Below are 19866 nucleotides of genomic sequence, written 5' to 3'. Positions count from 1 at the left end.
ACTTCATTGGTGGTGTTCCTTTTGCTACTTGAAAGAAACTTCAATACTTGCCTTTGTTTCCTTTATCTTTTGTTTTTTTTATCAATTTCACAAAGTTATAAAGAGAACAATTTGGTAGAATTAATATTCTAGTCATTGTGTACCCTTGGTACACATTGTTTTCATTCAATTTGCCGCCAAATTAAACTAAAGAAGTAATATTGTCCATATCTTCAAATTTTGACAATAACTAAGGAATTAGTAGGGTGTAAGTCAACAAGGTAACCTGTTACCTTTATGTGTAATCATATTCACTACAGAAAGATTCATTTAATATATTCATTATTTATAAGGTAATTTTTTTAGAAGTTAAACATCACATTTTAATATCGTTCTTATTTTTTAAAATTTTCAATATCAAAGTATTTTTATTGAAAATACAAATTACAATTTCTAACATTTATATAGTTCCTAATTTTGTTTATTATTTTTTATAATTTCTAATCTCATAAAGAACTTCTTTCATAATACAATGCTTCATCGTCATCAATTTCATAATAATCAAGAGAATATTTATATAGTAAACAAAATAGTTCCATCAACAAGATTTAGGAAATAAGTTGTAATGCCCTCGATAACAAAGACTGTTACACTGTGTGTTTAAAATAGTGCTTAACCTGTTAAGCAAGTCATTTGAACTCAAACGTGTAATCAAAAACTAAGTTAAGGTCAAGTAATAAAAGACTTAGTCAACAAAATGATTATTTTTCATTAAAATATTAAGTTTGTACACAGGATCCCAAAAATCAGTTTACAGACTTGTAAAAGGTAAACATACACAATTTAGCCGTCTAAGCGACAAAACATGGTTTAACTCTAGTTCCTCTCAAGCTATTCCGATCGTGGCGATCGAGCAGGTTGCATATGTACACACCACCCCTGAAGCTCTCTAAGTCATGGCTGGTCCAGCGATCGACTCCCTTACCTGCACCACGTAGCACCCGTGAGCCAAGGTCCAGCAAGAAAACTTTAAAAAACAACAAACATATATAGCACAAGAGCGATAAATAAACTTCAAACCAATTAATCAATAGAATACAAGTATCAGGCTAGGCAATGATTAGCATATACTTTCACATATAACTCAAACTATAATACGAATACTTAAGTGTCAACGCCCTTAGGCCGATGCCTCTGGTTATTTAGTTGACCCCAGCTCTTTTAGACCGAGTCCTCTGATTATTTAGTTGACCCTAGCTCACCTAGGTCGAGCTGCGTCCAATACGCTTATCATCAGCCCCGACACCCTTAGGTCGTACTTTCATATCCCACATAACAAATATATAACTCACAGAACGCATATATTCAATTACAGGGAATCTCAGTCCCAATGACAACCACATGGGTGCAGTTTTCTTACCTCGGATCCCGAGCAACAAGCGTATGACGGCCCCAAGCACAATCCTTAATTCCCGAGACCTTGCGGTAAAACCTAGTCACAAAGCAATAATGGATAACCATAAGATTCTAAACCATTTGAAATCTTTGGATTAAAATACTAGCCTCCGGGACCTCGATTTCTACTAAACCGGGTAGTAGAAATCGTCTTGAGCGCTTAAGTTTAGATCCCCAAGCCTCCTTGAGCCTTAAGACAAACCTAGGCTAAAATTGTCTAGGCGGGCCGTGACTTGGCTCTGAGGGTCGCGACGCGCCCTGAAGTCATAGGTGCAACCTCTGCATTTTTTGGGGGGGGGGGGGGGGGGTGGGAGGCGAGCCACGACTTGCCCCCTAGGGTCGCGATGTGCCTATAAATCAACAAGCCCTCCCAGGGCATCTGGGGCACGTGGGTCGTGGCGCGCCCCTGTGAACCCAGAATCCCTTGGGTTTTCCAGCATTTTTTCCCAGCCAAAAGTCCACCAAAACTTCCAAAATAAATCCTAAAACTATAATTCAATCCCCAGCATAACCCCAATATAATTCCAGCAACAAAACCCTAGCTCAACACACTCAAACTTCCATCCAAATTCGAATTCACAATCTTAAACCTTAAAACTATGAAGAACTATAAAACCAAAACAAAGCACCATTGAAACAGCAATCAAAACTCACCTTGGTTGTGAGCTACTCCCCCTAGCTGCAGCTAACCAACTTTTAGACCTCAAGTCTTCACTTCCCAAAGCTTTTAACCACCAATTCCCCTTAGTTTCCTCAAAGTTCAACCAAATTGAGAGATAAGAAGAGAGGGTCGGTTGGGAGTTGTGAGGAAAATAGAGTGTTCTGGTTTCTAAGTTATTAAGCCTATCCTCTAGCCAAATGACCGTTATACCCCTGCTTAAAAATCCCCCATCAAATCCCCTCAAGGGAAAAACAGTCTTTGATTCCCATTTCCCACTAATTCTCCAACAGTCCTATAAATTCCCAATTAATCCTGACATGTCCAACTAATTACTAAATATTTACCCATTACTTGATGAACCCCAAATAAACACTAAGCTTCCCAAAATACCCCTAGGCTCGCCCCAAGCCGGGTATTAAACCCCGTTGTGACTATTCCGCTCACTAGGATCGCCTCGAGCTGTATATTGCGAATATATCCAAATAATAATGTGGTCTCAATCATTTACTCACATATATTAACATTTATGCCCGCAACAGGCCAATATTACAAATATGCCCCAATTATCAAGAGTGGGCCCACATGCATATTTAATACTCATAAACATGCATATAATCGTACTCACGATATCATATATATCACACATGCCACATAGTCACGCATTTAATAAGTTAATCACATATATGTCCAGTTAGGCCCCCCCGACACGCTAATCAAGGCACTAAACCCTATTAGCATTTTTGGGATGTTACAACTATCCCCTCCTTACTGAAATTTCGTCCTCAAAATTTATTCAAACACTACGGGATACAAATCTCGTGAATCTGGTTGTAATCACATAGTCTAGTACTTTACCTTTTATCCTTCAGTAACACTCTCATCAGAGTGACAATCTTATTCCATTAGACTTTATCTCCTTATCATAATTCCATTAGCCTTTTTTTTTTCATACACAATAAAACTCGTTGAAATCCTAGGGTCTCCTCACCTCATCAGCAGTGATTATCATACATTTCATTCCTTGACATTGGCACCAACAACATTCAAAAGCCACCACCCATACTAGGTTAAGGCTAATTTGTAGGCCCTTAGCCTAGTCCTTGGTAAGATCTTAGAAGTCTTATTAAATCGGGAGTCAAAACTCCTTTTTCTTTCCCAAAATATCTTATCCTTTCTTGTCTACAATATTCGGAGAAATACAAAGTCTCCCATCCTAGAACTCCATGTTCCCATATTTGAAATTTGCGAACTCTTATGTCCTTTCAGATAGGCAGACACTTCCACCCTAACAATCCTAATAACTTCATTGGTTTCTCCGAACCAATACTGAACCACAATATTCTCTGTCTTTCATTTCATTACTTGGAACATGTACTTCTCGCTCTCTACCTTACCATATCTTATGCAGAGTCACCCTAGTTGTTGACCGGCATTCACCACTGTGACTGTTCAATCAAGGGACCGTACTTATCTCAATGCCCTAAACACTTGCACATTCGATGTATAATTCTCAAAATCTGAGTCACTCCTTCAGATTGTCAGTTTATCTGAAGGTAACAATAATTCTAAGTCTCAATCTTATACTCTTTGTCTTCAACATCCTTTAAGACCATTAGTTATTACATTCAAGGGGTGAGCTAAACCCTCGAATTAGCAAGAGCAAAGGGAACATTCCATTTAAATTTTTGGAACAATTATTTTATTTTTGAACAATGTTTATTTTATTCCTGGATTTTCTAGAAACTTAGTTTCTTTATCTATGTTGCATGAACAATTTTTTGATATTTATTTTAGTAATGATGTGATTGCTATTTCAAAGAATGGTTTCCAAATATGTCAAGCAGAACATAATAACGGATTGTATATGCTCAAACCAAATGACCGAGTGCTCAATAATTTAGAATTATTTAAGTAGCAAAACCACAAGGTAACAACAGAGAAAAAGTTTCAAATGAGGATGACACATATCTTTGGCATCTTAGACCTGTTCATATAGGCCTAGATAGGATAAACCGGTTAACAAAAGATGGACCTTTGAGAGAACTAAGAGTTGGAACTCTTCTGGTTTGTGAATCTTGTATAGAAGGAAAAATGACCAAACATCCTTTCTCAGCGAAAGGCAATAGAGTCATAGAACCTTTGGAGCTTGTACACAACGATGTCTATGGTCCAATAAATGTACAAGCAAGAGGTGGGTATGAGTATTTCGTCATTTTTATTGACGATTACTCAAGATATGGTCATACTTACCTAATGCTTAGGAAATCTGAAACCTTTGGTAAGTTTCAATAATTCAAAGCTGAGGTTGAGAAGCAGTTAGGTAAGACTCTAAAGACACTTCAATCTGATCGAGGTGGAGAATATTTGGATTTAGAATTCAAATATTTCTTGCTGGAGCATGGTATTCTATCCAAACTCACAGCACCAGGAACACCACAGGAAAATGGTGCTTCTGAAAGAAGAAACAGGACCTTGTTGGACATGGTCAGATCTCTGTTAAGTTGCTCTTCACTTCCTCTCTCATTCTGGGGATATGCACTTCAAATGGTGACGTACATTTTGAATGTAGTCCCATCTAAAACCATTAGCAAAATGCCATTGTAATTGTGGAATGGAAACAAACCTAGTTTGCACCATTTCTGTATTTGGGGTTGTCTTGCTCATGTTCTTAGACCTAAATCAGAGAAACTTGAATCAAGGTCAGAAGTGCATTTTTGTTGGCTACACTCCAGAAACAAGAGGTGGTTGTTTCTATAGTCCCAAGGATCAAAAGGTATTTGTTTCCACAAATGAGACCTTCCTTGAACATGACTATATGAATAACTGTAAACCTCAGAGCATGTAGTATTGGAGGAAATCATAGCTGATAATATTCCATCAAAATTATCTTCATCATTAAATGATAAAAAAACCGAGGAAACCACGATTCCTGGAAAAGAAACCCCGGTGCAACATCGTAGTGGGAGGATTGTGAGACAACCAGTTCCCTACGAACATGAGGCACATGTCCCTGTTTCTAATACAGAAAAGGACGATCCATTAACCTTTAAAGAGGTAATGGATGATCCTGAAAAGGAAAAATGGAAAGAAGACATGAACCAAGAAATGGAATCGACATATTCCAATTCTGTTTGGGAACTTGTGGATCCACCTGAAGATGTCAGGCCCATAGGGTGTAAGTGGATATACAAGAAGAAAAGAGTTGTAGATGGGAAAGTAGAGACTTTCAAAGCGAGGCTTGTAGCAAAAGGTTACACTCAGAAAGAAGGTGTTGATTATGAAGAAACATTTTCTCCTACAGCCATGCTTAAATCTATTCGTATTCTCTTATCCATAGCGGCTACCAATAATTATGAGATATGGCAAATGGACGTCAAGACAACATTTCTGAATGGCTGTCTTGATGAAAATATCTATATGGTACAATCAGAAAGGGTTCACAAAGAAAGGGAAAGATCAAAAGATGTGCAAGCATCTAGATCTTGGAATATCACTTTTGATGAAACAATTAAAACATATGGCTTCGAACAGAATGTCAACGAAGCATGTGTGTATAAATACATTAAAGGAAAAGTGGTAGTTTTCTTAGTTCTTTATGTTGATGACATTTTGCTTATTAGGAACAATGTAGAGAAATTGTCAAATGTAAAGAAATGGTTAGCTGAAAAGTTCCGAACGAAAGCTTTGGGTGAGGCGAGCTACGTTCTGGGAATCTAAATCCTAAAGGATAGGAAGAACAAGCTCTTGGCACTTTCTCAGGCTAATTATATATATAAGGTGCTTGAAAGATTCTCTATGGAGAATTCCAAGAAAGGTCAATTACCGACCAAAAATGGAATTGCTCTCTCCAAGGAACAATGTCCCAAGATACCTCAAGAGGAAGAGGATATGAGAAAGTATCCCTATGCTTCAACAATTGGCAGTCTGATGTATGCTATGTTGTGTACTAGGCCCAGCATATGCTACGCATTTGGGATTGTGAGTCGTTATCAATCAAATCCTGGTTTGGAACACTGGATTGCAGTAAAGCACATTCTCAAGTATCTTAGGAGAACGAGAGACTATATGCTATTATATTCAAGGGATGAGCTAAACCCTACTCGATACACTAATCAGACAAAGACATTCAAAAATTGACATCTGGGTCAGTGTTCACTCTTGGTGGAGGAGTTGTGGTTTGGAGAAGCATTAAGCAATCCAGCATAGCTGATTCAACAATGGAAGCTGAATACACAGCGGCTTGCGAAGCAGCTAAGGAAGCGGTTTGGTTGAGGAAGTTCTATACTGATTTGGAAGTAATTCCAGATATGAATAAGCCACTAATCCTGTACTGTGACAAGACTGGAGTAGTAGCTAATTCCAAAGAACCTAAAAGCCACAAGAGAGGGAAGCATACAGAAAGGAAATACCATATGGTAAGAGAGATTGTACACCGAGGTGATGTGACTGTTATGAAGATAGCGTCGGAATAGAACCTGGCTGACCAGTTAACCATGACACTTCTTGCAAAGTTGTTCATGGGTCACGTGTGCAATATGAGATTAAGGGAAATGCCTCAATTTCTTTGAGGGCAAGTGGGAGATTGGTAGGATCAATGCCTTAAAAGAATGTAAAGGCATTTTATTTGTTTTAAATAAAAGTACAATTTTATTATATTTGAATATTATAATTATTGTTTGAATTAATTATATAATAATATCAAGAAAATTCCCTATTCATTCATGAGAATATAATCTTGTGTTGGTATGAGAGAATTAAGATCATATATAATGAATAAAATAGTTAATAACATGATAAAGTAATGATTCTTTAATGAATGGTAACTAGTACGGTTTGCTAAGCATACGAGATGCGAGTAATCTAGATTCGGATTACTGATGTGGATAGACATCTTAGGAGATGTGTTGTATATAATAAATATTATATATGACAGGACCGATGAGAATTAATTATATTTATAAACTTGTTGTTTGACGTAAAGATTTAATTCCTTTCATAATAGACGATCATTTGTAAATCAGTCTAAATCCTGAGTATTCATGAACTCCTATTTATGTTTATTGGATCTTTTCATTCACTTGTTAAGGTCTCTTAGGATAATGAGGCTAATGACTTTTGTTTTGGAGATTCAATATCATGGATGGCTAGGAACATGAATTACAATATTGGAATCCATGTTCTCCTAAGAGATCGAATATTGGTTCCCTTAAGGGTTGATTATGAAACTGAATAGTTATTGAGCTCAAATCTATAATTAGATTATAGATTAATTATTCGCTAGTGAATTAATTAGTGAATTAATGGTACTTAAGGATTAAGAGGTAATTAGAAGGGTAAAACGGTAATTTTGACCAGCTCTAATTAACAAACCAATAAATGGATGACATAACTACATATATTGATTACATCAATGGACTACTAGAGAAAACTCTGTAAATATAATTCTATAAATATTTAGAGTGCAATTCCATATTTATAGTGGAGTAATCATGAAATTAATAAATAAGATTATTAGATTAAAGAGTTTAATTAATAATCTGGTTTATTGGAGCTTCGTATTATAGGTCCATGGTCCCCAGATCACCTCGGTCCTACACTATCAAGGGTAAGGATGTCAAAAGAAAGATTTGTGAAGAGAAATGACTAAATTGCAAGGGAATTAATTTTTCAGGGTAATGAAATAATTATTTGATAATTATGGGTAGTTAATTACTTATTTAACTATATAGTTTTTATTTTGAAAAACTATAAGTTAAAATTAATATTAATCTTGTTTGGATTAATATAAATAGAGAAAATAATAAATATCTTATTTATAGTATGATATTTATTTATTTAGTTTAAAATTGATATTTTAAGATAAATTTAATTTTGAATTAATTGATATTTATGTTGTAATAAATATTTTATTTTCAAAGTTGATTAAATAAACAAATGAGAAAATTATGGCAACCCTAATAGGGTTGGGCGACACACACTGTACAGTATAGTGTGTGGCGCTTATCATCAGGAATTTTATCCTTAGGATTTGAATTTTGAATTTCAAATAAATTTGTTTAATCAATTATTTAATTATTCTTTTAAATATGATTTAGATAGATAATTAAATGAAAAATATCTAATCAGTTTTAATTTGAATTGTATTTTAATTATATAAAGATTATTTGATTAGATTAAATATCTTTACAAATCTGTATACGTGTTATTCAGAAAAATAATGATTAATCAGACTCTCTCTAAAGCGATAATTTTCTCAAGGAGTTTGATGGGGAGGAGGAGGCGGCCATGGATTTTGAGAAAGTGACCGAGATAATTTCTCAGGTTGCCCAGGCAGCAAAGATTTTGATGATGCTATCCTTCAGGACGGAGGAGGTTGCAAGTCCCACCCCTCTTGTTGCCCCTTTTGCAGCCCCAGCCCCAGTTCTAGACAATAACAAAGAGTTTATGCAGCAGTTGGAGAGAGTCGAGGGTCGACAGGAGACCCTCCATAAGAACTAGTCAGTGATCATGGACACAGTCAGTCTGATCCTGACATTTATTAAGCAGCGACCGAGGGACTCTAGGGCAGATTCAGACTCAAAGTCACTAGATATTCTAGATGACTTTGAACTTGATCCAACCACTCCTCCCACCATTGTTGTGACACTTGATGCTACGACTTCGGGAGTCGCTATTGTTAACCCTGAGGAGGTGCATGAGGTTCAATTTAAGAGGAGAAGATGTAGGCCAGAACGGTTTGAGGACTTCATTAATCCAATGAGGAAGAGACCTTGCACTGATGCAGCTGCAGATACAGAGGAGGCATTGGTGCTTGACCCTCTCAAGAAGCCAGATGTCAAACAATATAGGACACTCTGCTAGTGGATGCTTAGAGAAATCACCAACAAGACTCTAAGGGATGTGAAGATAGGGTGTCACAATCCAGCATGGTTTCTAACGTGGAAGACTCCCCGGTCGTGGCTCGATGATGGGGTAAGCTATTTATTTAAAATGTTAACAAATTCTATCATGTTTTAAAAATAGTAAGTTCTATTTTGACTAGCTCGATATTGCTTGATGGAGGCTCGCTATGAGCTCGATGGGGGGTTGTATGAGCTCGATATGAGCTTAATAGGAACTCGATAAGGGTTCGATGGGGGAACAAGGTAGGTTTTGATGTTAAATGTGTGAACTGGATAGATATGAGCTCGATATGAGCTCGAGAGGAGCTTGATTAGTGCTCGACATGGCTCGACAGGGTTCGATTGGAGCGCGATAGGAGATCGATGCATGCTTTTCAAATTACATTTCAACCATTTATGATGATTTCTGCTAACTTTTTCTTCTGTCTTATCTTTGTAGCATTTTGATTCTGCACAACACGTGCTTTGTAGGTGTCGCCAATTATTCCCCAAGACATATCACTATAGTGATGTTGTGATAAACGTGATGTTCTCACAAGTGATACCTGGAAGATATGATCAGTACAAGAATAGTACTACCAAATAAAGGTACCTTTGGGATGCTGGCGTCATGTCCATGGTGATCGGCCTCGAGCAATAGTTTCTAGCATCTTGGTCAGGAGCTCAGAATGTATTTTGGTGCCAAAACTATCAGCAGTCTCATTGGTTTGCCATTGAGGCTTCTATTTCTAGTTGGAGATTTACCATATTGATTAAGACATCTCGATGATTAGTGATGCAATGATGGGGGAAAATATGAAGCCATGGTGCATGTTGTTTCTTTCTATATTTTTGCAGAGTAAACTGTTCAAGGATTGCTTGATGTTGAAGATTCATGCATCAGGAAAGAAGCCACATCAGTTCATATGGCGCTGCCTATAGCGACACGAGCTCACTCAGTCCAAGAGAAGGTAAATAAGATCATCTTTATATTATATCAGTTTCTAAGGAAATTTATAGTACTGTACATTTAATTTTTATATGTTTTTTTTACAGTGGAGATTGTGGTGAGTACGCTATCAAGCATATTGAGCATCTCATTTCCGTCCTTCCATTGGAAACCATTTGCGATGAAAATATAGAGTTGTTCAGGAACAAGTGGATGACAAACTTGTGGTATCAGAATGTGCGACCTTGGCTGGCTTCCACACCATTAGATACTTGTATATTTTGTTTTTTTATTGGACATATTTTACAAGAGCGATTATGATAGGCTCTTCATTTTTTATGATGAATGAATAAATATAGGTTCTTTACATGTTCTGTTTGTGTTTTGTTTTTGTTTTTTTTTTTGTTTTTGTGATAAAAATAGAAATATAATTGTTATAAAGGTATTATCGAGCTCTATCGAGCTGTTATCGAGCTATATCGAGTTGTTATCAAGCTATATCGAGCAACGTACATATTCGACTTTAAATTTAATTTAATAGGCTATTATCGAGCAGCCATCAAGCTCATATCGAGCAGTCATCGAGTTAAGAAAATAGTCAGGTTTAAAATTCATTTTAACAAGTTTATCATCGAGCAGCTATTAAGCTGCTATCGAGCCCGTATTGAGTTATTATCGAAACATATCAAGTTTACATCGAGCTACACAAAATTTGGCAAACAAATAAACAAGGGAAACCAAGCAAAGTTAATGACAAAAATGCATCCAAATTGATACAAATAGTTTATTGTCTAGTTTTGCATGAAGCCCTGTTGTGGCCAAGACCAACACACATACTACACATACGCTATTTGCGCAACACTTCGACTGTCGATGGATAATGTTTTATCTTCGTTCTTCGTACCTTTTTCTTCTTCCGCCGACCAACTGGTTGTTTCTCAATGGGTACCCCAACTTGCATATTCTTTATGTCATTAGGAATTGTCCACTCGTCCTCTTTGCTAGTTGGGTAAATTATTTCTTTATACGACTCCATCCACATCTCAGTAGTGTAGAATAGGGAACACAGTGAGTAAATGTTAATACCGTGGTCGATGGTTACAGCCACTGCATGAACACAATGGTATCCCTATAATCTGAAACATGCCATAGGAGCATGATTTGGTCATCAAATTCACCTCACCATCACCATCCGGGTCTACCACATGAAATTTGAACTATACAAGAGTGTGGACTTTCAAGTTCCTTGCATCAGCTGCAATACCTGCCAAATATTTCTCTATTAGTGGTGATATTTTGGATGTGCACTTCTCTACCTCATCACGGCGCCCAGCAAACCATGACTGAAGTGTGAAACGAATGAATTCCACAAAAGTACTGACTAGGAAGGTTCTTGTGTCTCTATCTTTTTTGTTGAAGCTTTTGGCGTAGTTTCTTGTCATTATATTGTATCGATTCCCAGGAAAGTAAACATGAATCCACTTATCAAAGCCAATACCCTCAAGATATTGACCTATGGAAAGATCCATTTGCTTTATATTGTTAAAGAACCTGTGAAATTTTGACTTCTGAAATGCATATGCCGCATTCCACATCTCTGTGTGACAGTCATCAGTCTTGAACTTAGAGATTACATTCATACTTATATGATGGTATCATGCACCGTGGTAGGCATCAGGGAAGACGACCTCAAGAGCATGAATAATGCTAGCATGTCTGTCTAATACAAAAACCAGATTATCATCAACTCTAGGGCTTCCTTCAATCTCATCATGAAATACTTCCAAGAATTGTGATTCTCACTGTCCACCAATGTGAACAAAATTGGATAAATGTGGCTATTCGCATCCAATGCAATAGCACACAACATGTGGCCATCATACCTTGTCTTTAAGAAAGTTCCATCCACACATATCACGAGACGACATTGTAATGACCCAAATTATCTAATAAGGCTTAAGGCCTTGATTAGGAGGCCGGGAGGGCCATAATTGATTTATTATGTAATTAAATGATTATATGCATGTGATAGGTGTATTAAATATGCATGTGAACCCATTTCTGATTAATTGGGTGATTTTCATATTTTGGCCATTTCGGGATATATTAGGCATATATGTGTGGTGCTTCATTATTATTTGGTTATGCTAGGTGACCGCTAAGGGACCAAAGGATCGATCGTTCGCAAGGGTTGTTCTTTTATTATTTCACGCTCGAACCAGAGGTAAGAAAAATGCACCTAGTATGTGACATGCATGGTTATTAATGAGGCATGTTGAATGCTCTATATGTGGACATTGATTGCATATTAAATGCTTAGCAATCTTGCTTACTTGTGAGTGGTACTGACTTATTATTCAGAATTGGCAATGGTGCCAGTATTGACTGTGAAGCTGTGACTCATTAGTCAAGTTTGGCAGTAGTACTGAACAATGGTCATATGGTATTGACTTATGAGTCAAGAACGGTATTAGTGTGTTTAACGCAAGCCGAAAAGATTAGATCTAATCGACATAAGCATTATCATCATAAGCATGAAATGCTTGAACGACCTTAAGTTTGATGAAAACAAAAGCGCTTGTCTAGTCTTAAGGCTAGTTACTTAGAGTCAAGGCCAAAAGGCTCAGGTGACTGTAAAGTCACATGGCTGTGGGTGCTGAGCCCAAGTTCGTGACTCATTCATTAGTCACTTATCTGATTAGGGTGCATAGCTCAGAGTGTGACTCATTAGTCACCTATACAGAGTGTGACTCATTATTCACCTATTCAGAGTGTGACTCATTAGTCACCTATCTCAAAGAGTGACTTATTAGTCAATTATTCAAAGAAAGACTTATCAGTCATCTACACAAAGATAGACCTATTAGTCCTCTATACAGAGATAGACTTATCAGTCATCTACATAAGGGTAGACTTATTAGTCATCTACCTCAGAGATAGACTTATCAATCATCTAACAAAGTGTGACTCATTAGTCAACTATACAGGGTGTGACTCATTAGTCACCCACACAGAGATTGACTCATTAGTCATCTATTCAATAAGCAGGTTCTTAGAGATTGACTCATTAGTCATCTATTCAGACGCAGGACCCCATAATCATTTATTTGGACTTGCTTGCATGCATGAGTAGAGTTATTACTGCTAGGCATACCTATTATGATTTTGTAACATGTTATTACCTGTTCATGAGCATATTAAGTTTTCTTGCTGAGTTTCGGCTCACAGGTGCTATGTGGTACAGGTAAAGGCAAAAGAAAGTTGAACCATCCTTGAGTTGGAGAGCTTAGGTGACGATGTGTACATATGCAGCTGCTCGACATCCACGACCGAGGGTTTAAAGAGGAACTAGGGTTAAACCCTAGTTTGCCGCATAGGTCGGCTTGTTGTAATATTTTATTGTAATTAACCTTTAAATTATATTTTTGGGATCCCAATGTATATAGTAAACGTTTTAGTGAAACGGTGTATCTTTCACCAAAATTTTTAACCCTAAACTGTTAATCATACTTAGTTACACGATTATGCCCAAATGGCTCGGTTAGCGAGTTTATCACTATTTAAAATGCACAACATAACAGTCCCTGGGTAGTAGGGCATTACAACGTGATGTAATTCCCCTTCTACAAACTCCAAGTGAGAAGAAGCAGTAAAGAGAATGATCATCCTCTGTGACAAAATCGGTTATTGTACTTGGGTTCTTTTGCTGCAACATGTGCAAGTAAGAAGGTAACTTGGAGTAGGATTCTTCAAGTGTCCCCCTGACATAACCGAGTGGCTTCTCTCTACATCTCCATGCCTTCATATAACTCATATCGATCCCAAAATATTTCTTCATATCCTCTTTTATGTTGTTTGTCATGTAGCTAGTGCCATCAGTAGCATATTTGTTCTTGATAAGGTGCCTAATGACCTAAGTTGCTGCTTAATGATGGTCTTTTTGTCACACTTCTAGTGAGCACGTATGTACACTATTGTAAACAGTGATCTCAAACATGGAAGAGAACACTACTTTTTTCCCACTTAATCTCCAATCACAGTCAGGATCCTTGCAGGTGATATATCACACATCAGTACCAGACATCTTCACCACAAACTCAAAATTATTCTTCATTGCGAAAAGAGTTGCTTTGGTTTTCAAATCCATCTTGTTCTCAAAAGTCTTCCCGAGGTGTATTTCTCCCAACAGTGCACCAGATGAGGAGTATGTGATCGACTAGAGGCCATAATATCTTCTTTCGTAAACATGGGAGAACTCCATCTTGTGTGATATTCTATTGAAAATATTAGAAATTTCCCTGTAATGTTATCTTCTGTTCCACCAGGATGACTAGAGTTGGTGCTAGGTGTTCGACGTCCTTGACTTGGTCGGTTCGTCAGTGCAATAGGACGTACTGGCTGCTCTTGTACTTGTTTGACTTGCAAATCATCAAACCTGTCAATCGCACTTCTACACTATAATATGCCTTTGAATCGTACCCTGAACCCTCATTAAATTATGCTACTGGATTCTCATTCACGTAGAGGTCGTATTCATACTGGTTGTCCCTCAGGTCACCAACAGGACCTCCCTCAGGTCCAACACTACCCACATGATCAGCACCAACAGTACCCATAAGATGACCCACAAGATCGCTTTCTGGAACAAAAGTGCCCACCTCACTACGAGCTTTATTAACACTGGGACCGAGAGTGGAATATGGATCTAAAATGACAATCTACTTAACAGGAGTGACACACAAGTCAATCATTTCTTTCGGTGTTACTCCTAAGAATGCACGGACACCAAGATCACTTTCAACATAAATAGGTGTAAACGGTTGGTCGCCGCATGTGTAAAGATCCTTCAATTTCAACCCATACAGTTGTTTATCAACACGAAGTTCCTTGTGCTATATGTCAAGAAGTTGGAAGTACCTTACGTCATTCTCCATCAGTATCACTATGCATTGAGTATCCTTAAAAATCTACTTCCTCCCTTCTATTTTCGAAACACCATTGTAAGATACAAAAACATAAACAATGGAACTTGTGATGAAAAATAAAACAAAAAAATTGTTAAAAAAAATTGTAATTTTTTTTTTCAGGTTTTAAAAACAAATCTATTGAGCTGTAATCGAACCTACATCGAGCAAAAAGGTTTTAAATCTAACATAACCCTAACCAAACATTTCATCGAGCCTCTATCGAGCACTAATAGAGCACCATCGAGCACCATATATCGAGTAACAATCGAGTAACATCAAGATCTTAATGGAACCTACACCATCTGCCTATTATCGAGCTCCCATCGAGCACATATTGAGAAACTACTAAACCAAATAGTCTAGGGTCCAATCGAATCCATATCGAGTTCCCTATCGAGCACCATCGAGAAATAAATGCTATACCTATCGAGCTATCATCAAGCCACTATCGAGCAACATCAGGCTCATGACTTAACTGTCTTCTACATAGTATCGAGCACCTATCAAGTTATTATCAAGCTCCTATCGAGCAAAAATGTTGCAGACAACGCAGAAAACCCATAAAAATGCATATCGCAATATCTCTCTAACAAACCCAAAAAAACAGACCAATATGGGCTCAGCTTTGTTCGAAATAGCCAACAAAAAAAGTAAACAAAAATACCCAACACAAAAAATAAGCAATCTTCTTTCCCATTGTTTTTCTCCTCCAAAATTCGTCAAAATGGATGTTGCATTTGATATTGTGATCTTTACAGAGACAATATAGATGGCTAACAACGATTTCAAGAAGAAATTTTGCACAAACCGTGGGTTTTGGTGAGTTTCGTGAGAGAGAAAGAGAGAAAAGATAGGAAGAGAAGATTTTGGTGTTCTTGATATAATGGGAGGGGTATTTTAGGTAGATGGGGATGTTTAGCATCAAAATAAAAGAGTAAATAGTGGTGGTATTTTTTGGTAATAATAGATACTATTAAGCATAAATAGTGAAATTTTCCAAGCAAAAGTATAAAGCATATCAAGGCTTTTACTTAAAATCAACTTCATTAACAGAGTCCACCTGCCTAGTAAAAACAATACCACCCCTGCCATAAAACTCAATTTTTGAGATCAATTCTTAATAGTTGATTTATACATACTCTTGGTAAATATGAAACAAAATATACTAGATAAAGGACTAAAGCTAAGAAAAAAAAATAAGAGTGCGACTAATACAAAAGAATATGTGACAAAAAGAAAAAGAACAAATATAAAACATAAGGAAGACATTAACATCATGAATTTAAAGCTATAAGATTGAAATACCTGTATTCTAATAAATTGAAACCAATATGACTAAAAATAGATATAAATATAATGATCAACCAGTAAACAAAACAAATATAAATAATTTAACTAGAGTATATAGTGGTAGTGATTAATATGAATATATATACCACAAAAATCAATAGCTTTAAAATATTATATTTATATGGTTCAAGCCCTAAACATCTAAGAGATGGCAAGAGAGAGAGACAATGGGAGTGAGAGGCTGAGAGAGGGAGAGAGAGATTGGGGTTGAGAGATGGAGAGGGTGAGAGCTAATATAGAAAGTGAGAGAAAGAGATGTAAGAGTTAGGGTAAAATGATGGCTTTGGGCTGATAGGTTTGGGCCCATATTTACTTTAAATATAAAAAAGAAATTAAAAAACAACATTTGTGACATTTTGTAACCGAATCAAACAAGGTCATTTGTGTCAGGGAAAAACTGACCTAAATGTTAAGATTTGCGTGTGTCAGTTACAAACTTACACAAATTCTCTTAATTAATAATGTCAGTCTTATAAATGACACAAATGCCTTTTATTTTGTATCACTTGTCAACTGACACAAATGCTCAAACTGAACACACACGTTTGACTGACACTAAAAGGTAATTTTGTAGTAGTGTTACAAAATCGATTGCACTATAACAATTTTCACTTTTAATGACTCTCTATAATGACTTACACTAATGGAGTAAGACATTAAAAGTATTCAGAGATATTTTAAGTTTAAGGGTGTAAGTCATTAAAAGTTCTTATTTATGACTAAGTGGGTAAGTCACTAAAAATTGTAGGAGACGTTAATTAGAATAAATTAGAAAATTATAAAATATCAGATCTTGAGAGGCGTCTAACGTCTCCCCTGGAAAGACGTTCCATATTGGACGAGATTCCAAATAATATATAGAAATTGTGCAACCGAAAGTAAGTAACTACAACTTTAATTATTTGAAAATCTATACTTGAATTTTACTAATATTATTCTTTATATTAATTGTTTGACCTTTTATGTAAATATTAGTGTCCACACCAACCAGAAAATATAACATGTGGATATTATGTGATGAAGATATTGAAGGATTACATTGAACATTCACATCCTGGACGTTACTTGAAGAAAAAGTTATGTATGTAAATTTATAAAATGTCAGCAATTTATTTATTATTAAAGTATATATAATCAAATAATAATAATTAACTAATATATTTTACTTTATATATTTTTTTTAGTTAAACACTACGCCATATACACCAACACAGATTAGTGAAATGCAACTATATTGGGTAAACCATATGCTACCGATAGTTCAAAGTCACCGTCCCAAATATTAGGTTTTTGTTGTTGTTTACTTTTTCTTTCTTACTATATGTCTAACTAGCTAGTGTAATATTTGTTAATTTTGTATGTTTAACAACAAATATTACATTTTTGTATATTTAGCTAGCTAAAACATAGTATATACACATTTTGATTTTATTAATGAAAATTCACAATTTAAATTTGCATATAATTTAGATTTTTTAATTAATATATTTAATTCTATTTAAAAAAATATATTATATTCAATTCTATTAATTAATATAATGAAAATATTTATTTAATTATTTAAAAAAAATACAAAAATCAACGAGGACTTGCGATATGAGACATTGAATGTATACAAAGTCTTTCCAAGGGAGACGTCGTAGGTACCCTACAATGACTCTAAGGGAAGACTTTGTAGACATTTAACGTCTTCCATTGGGAGTCATCATAGGGTGAAACCGTACACCCTACGATGACTCACAGGGGAGACGTTGAATATCTACAAAGTCTCCCCATGTGAGTAATTGTAGGGTCACTTATGATGACTCCTCCAACGACGTCTCCCCCGTATATAGACATTAAACTCTTATTTCGTTCTAGTATTGTAAGCCTTGATTATTTTAATGAAATTATAAACCGATTAGTTTTGTTATTGTGCAACACAAAATCAATCTAAATTGTGGATGTAATAAAGTTAACTCTTACACAATTTCGTTCTTTGAATTGCTCGAAATGTGAATTGAGACTATTGCTGAAAATATGGTGTTGTGGATGAAGAGATCAGCGAGATCTATGATTACTGTTTCTTAAACTTGTATTGGACTATTAAAAAAAATAGTCTTTTAAAATAAATCCAGGAGATTAGTAACTAGTTACTAGTTATGACAAGATTTCTAGATTACGAAGAAATAAAAGCAGTCATACTCAAGCTTTAATTTAGAAATCGACAGCAATCATCAATTATTTTATTGGAATTACAAATTGACTAATTAATTTAATAGGGAACATAAATTTGATCGGAATCAAGATCAAGCTTAATTTAGCTAGAGAGTGTTTCTGGAGTGTGGACGAAGAAGATGACGGAATCAAGATTTTTCTTACTTGGATTTTTGTTGAGTTTTTATTTTCTTTTTCTTTTTGTTTATGAGATTATGAAATTTTTGAGAAAGAAATCAGATATAAAATGTGTATAATTAAAGAAAATCTCATTAAAAAAATTATTTTTTAGTTTTGTGTATATTTTAAAATGTGTATTGGTTTAGAAGCAAACTCATCCAAATTTCTACAGAGAACATTTTTTTGTATGAATATGTATGTCTCATGATTTATTTAAGAAAATTGTTTCTTGCTTCTTATTTTCATTTAGATCAGTCCAAAGAAAACAAAAATTACATTTAACATCAAACTAAATCGAAAAGGAGATCCCTCTTTCAAATTTTGTATAATCCAACCTCTCGTGCGAGCGATGTACATAATCTACCATGTATTAATACATACAATCAGACGATTATAAGTAAAAAAATCTATGTTTCATACTTAAACTTCTGATGCTGCACATTTTGTGAATCAATTAATTTTGATTTTGAACCAAAAAAATTACAATAATTAATCTTTATTTGTCAATAAATAAAAGTACTTATCATTTTGGCGTGAAGAGTAGTAGTGATTCATTGTCTTATCATTCTCTCCTCTTTGACGTGAACGAGTCAACCTTGAATAACTTTTGTCCAAAAAACTTGACAAAAAAAAAAACTTTTGTTGAAAAAAAAAATCATCGAATATCTAATAATTATATTAAGGTGATATTTGGTTGTGATAATTCCTTTTATTTATTTGATTGTATTTTAGAGTATTGAAATGCTATTATAATAGAATAGTTTTTTCATTTTAGTGGAATGGGTTTTCCATATAAAAATGGGAGAAAAAATTATTCCAATGCAAAATTGAAAACAATTTAATAATTTTTTTTATCAAATTTTTGTATTCATATTAATATTTATTGTATTCCTATTTATATTTCTATTCATTTTCTCATTCTCATTCATTTTTTTCTATTTTCATTCTTTCCAACCAAGCTATTTTAAACGAATGAGTTATTTGCGGCGAAAGTACTCAAATTATTACGTTTGTAGCACTTAAGTATCTAAATTATTTTTTTGATGGCGAAAGTATCTTCCGTATCCATGTTTTAGTGCAGTTTGTTACAACCGACAATTCTCATCATTAAGTTCGTCTAGAAAACGTAGGCAAAAATACTTAATTAAATGGATATTTGCGGTGAAAGTATCCAATTCAAAATATGTTTGCGGCAAAAATACCGAATTTAAGAGATGTTAGTGTGAGAGTAGTTGGATTAAACAATAA

Source organism: Humulus lupulus, chromosome 1 (assembly GCF_963169125.1).
Source record: "Humulus lupulus chromosome 1, drHumLupu1.1, whole genome shotgun sequence".
Lineage (NCBI taxonomy): Eukaryota > Viridiplantae > Streptophyta > Magnoliopsida > Rosales > Cannabaceae > Humulus > Humulus lupulus.
The sequence above is the reverse complement of the archived record's forward strand: the minus strand, read 5'-3'. Positions refer to the sequence as shown.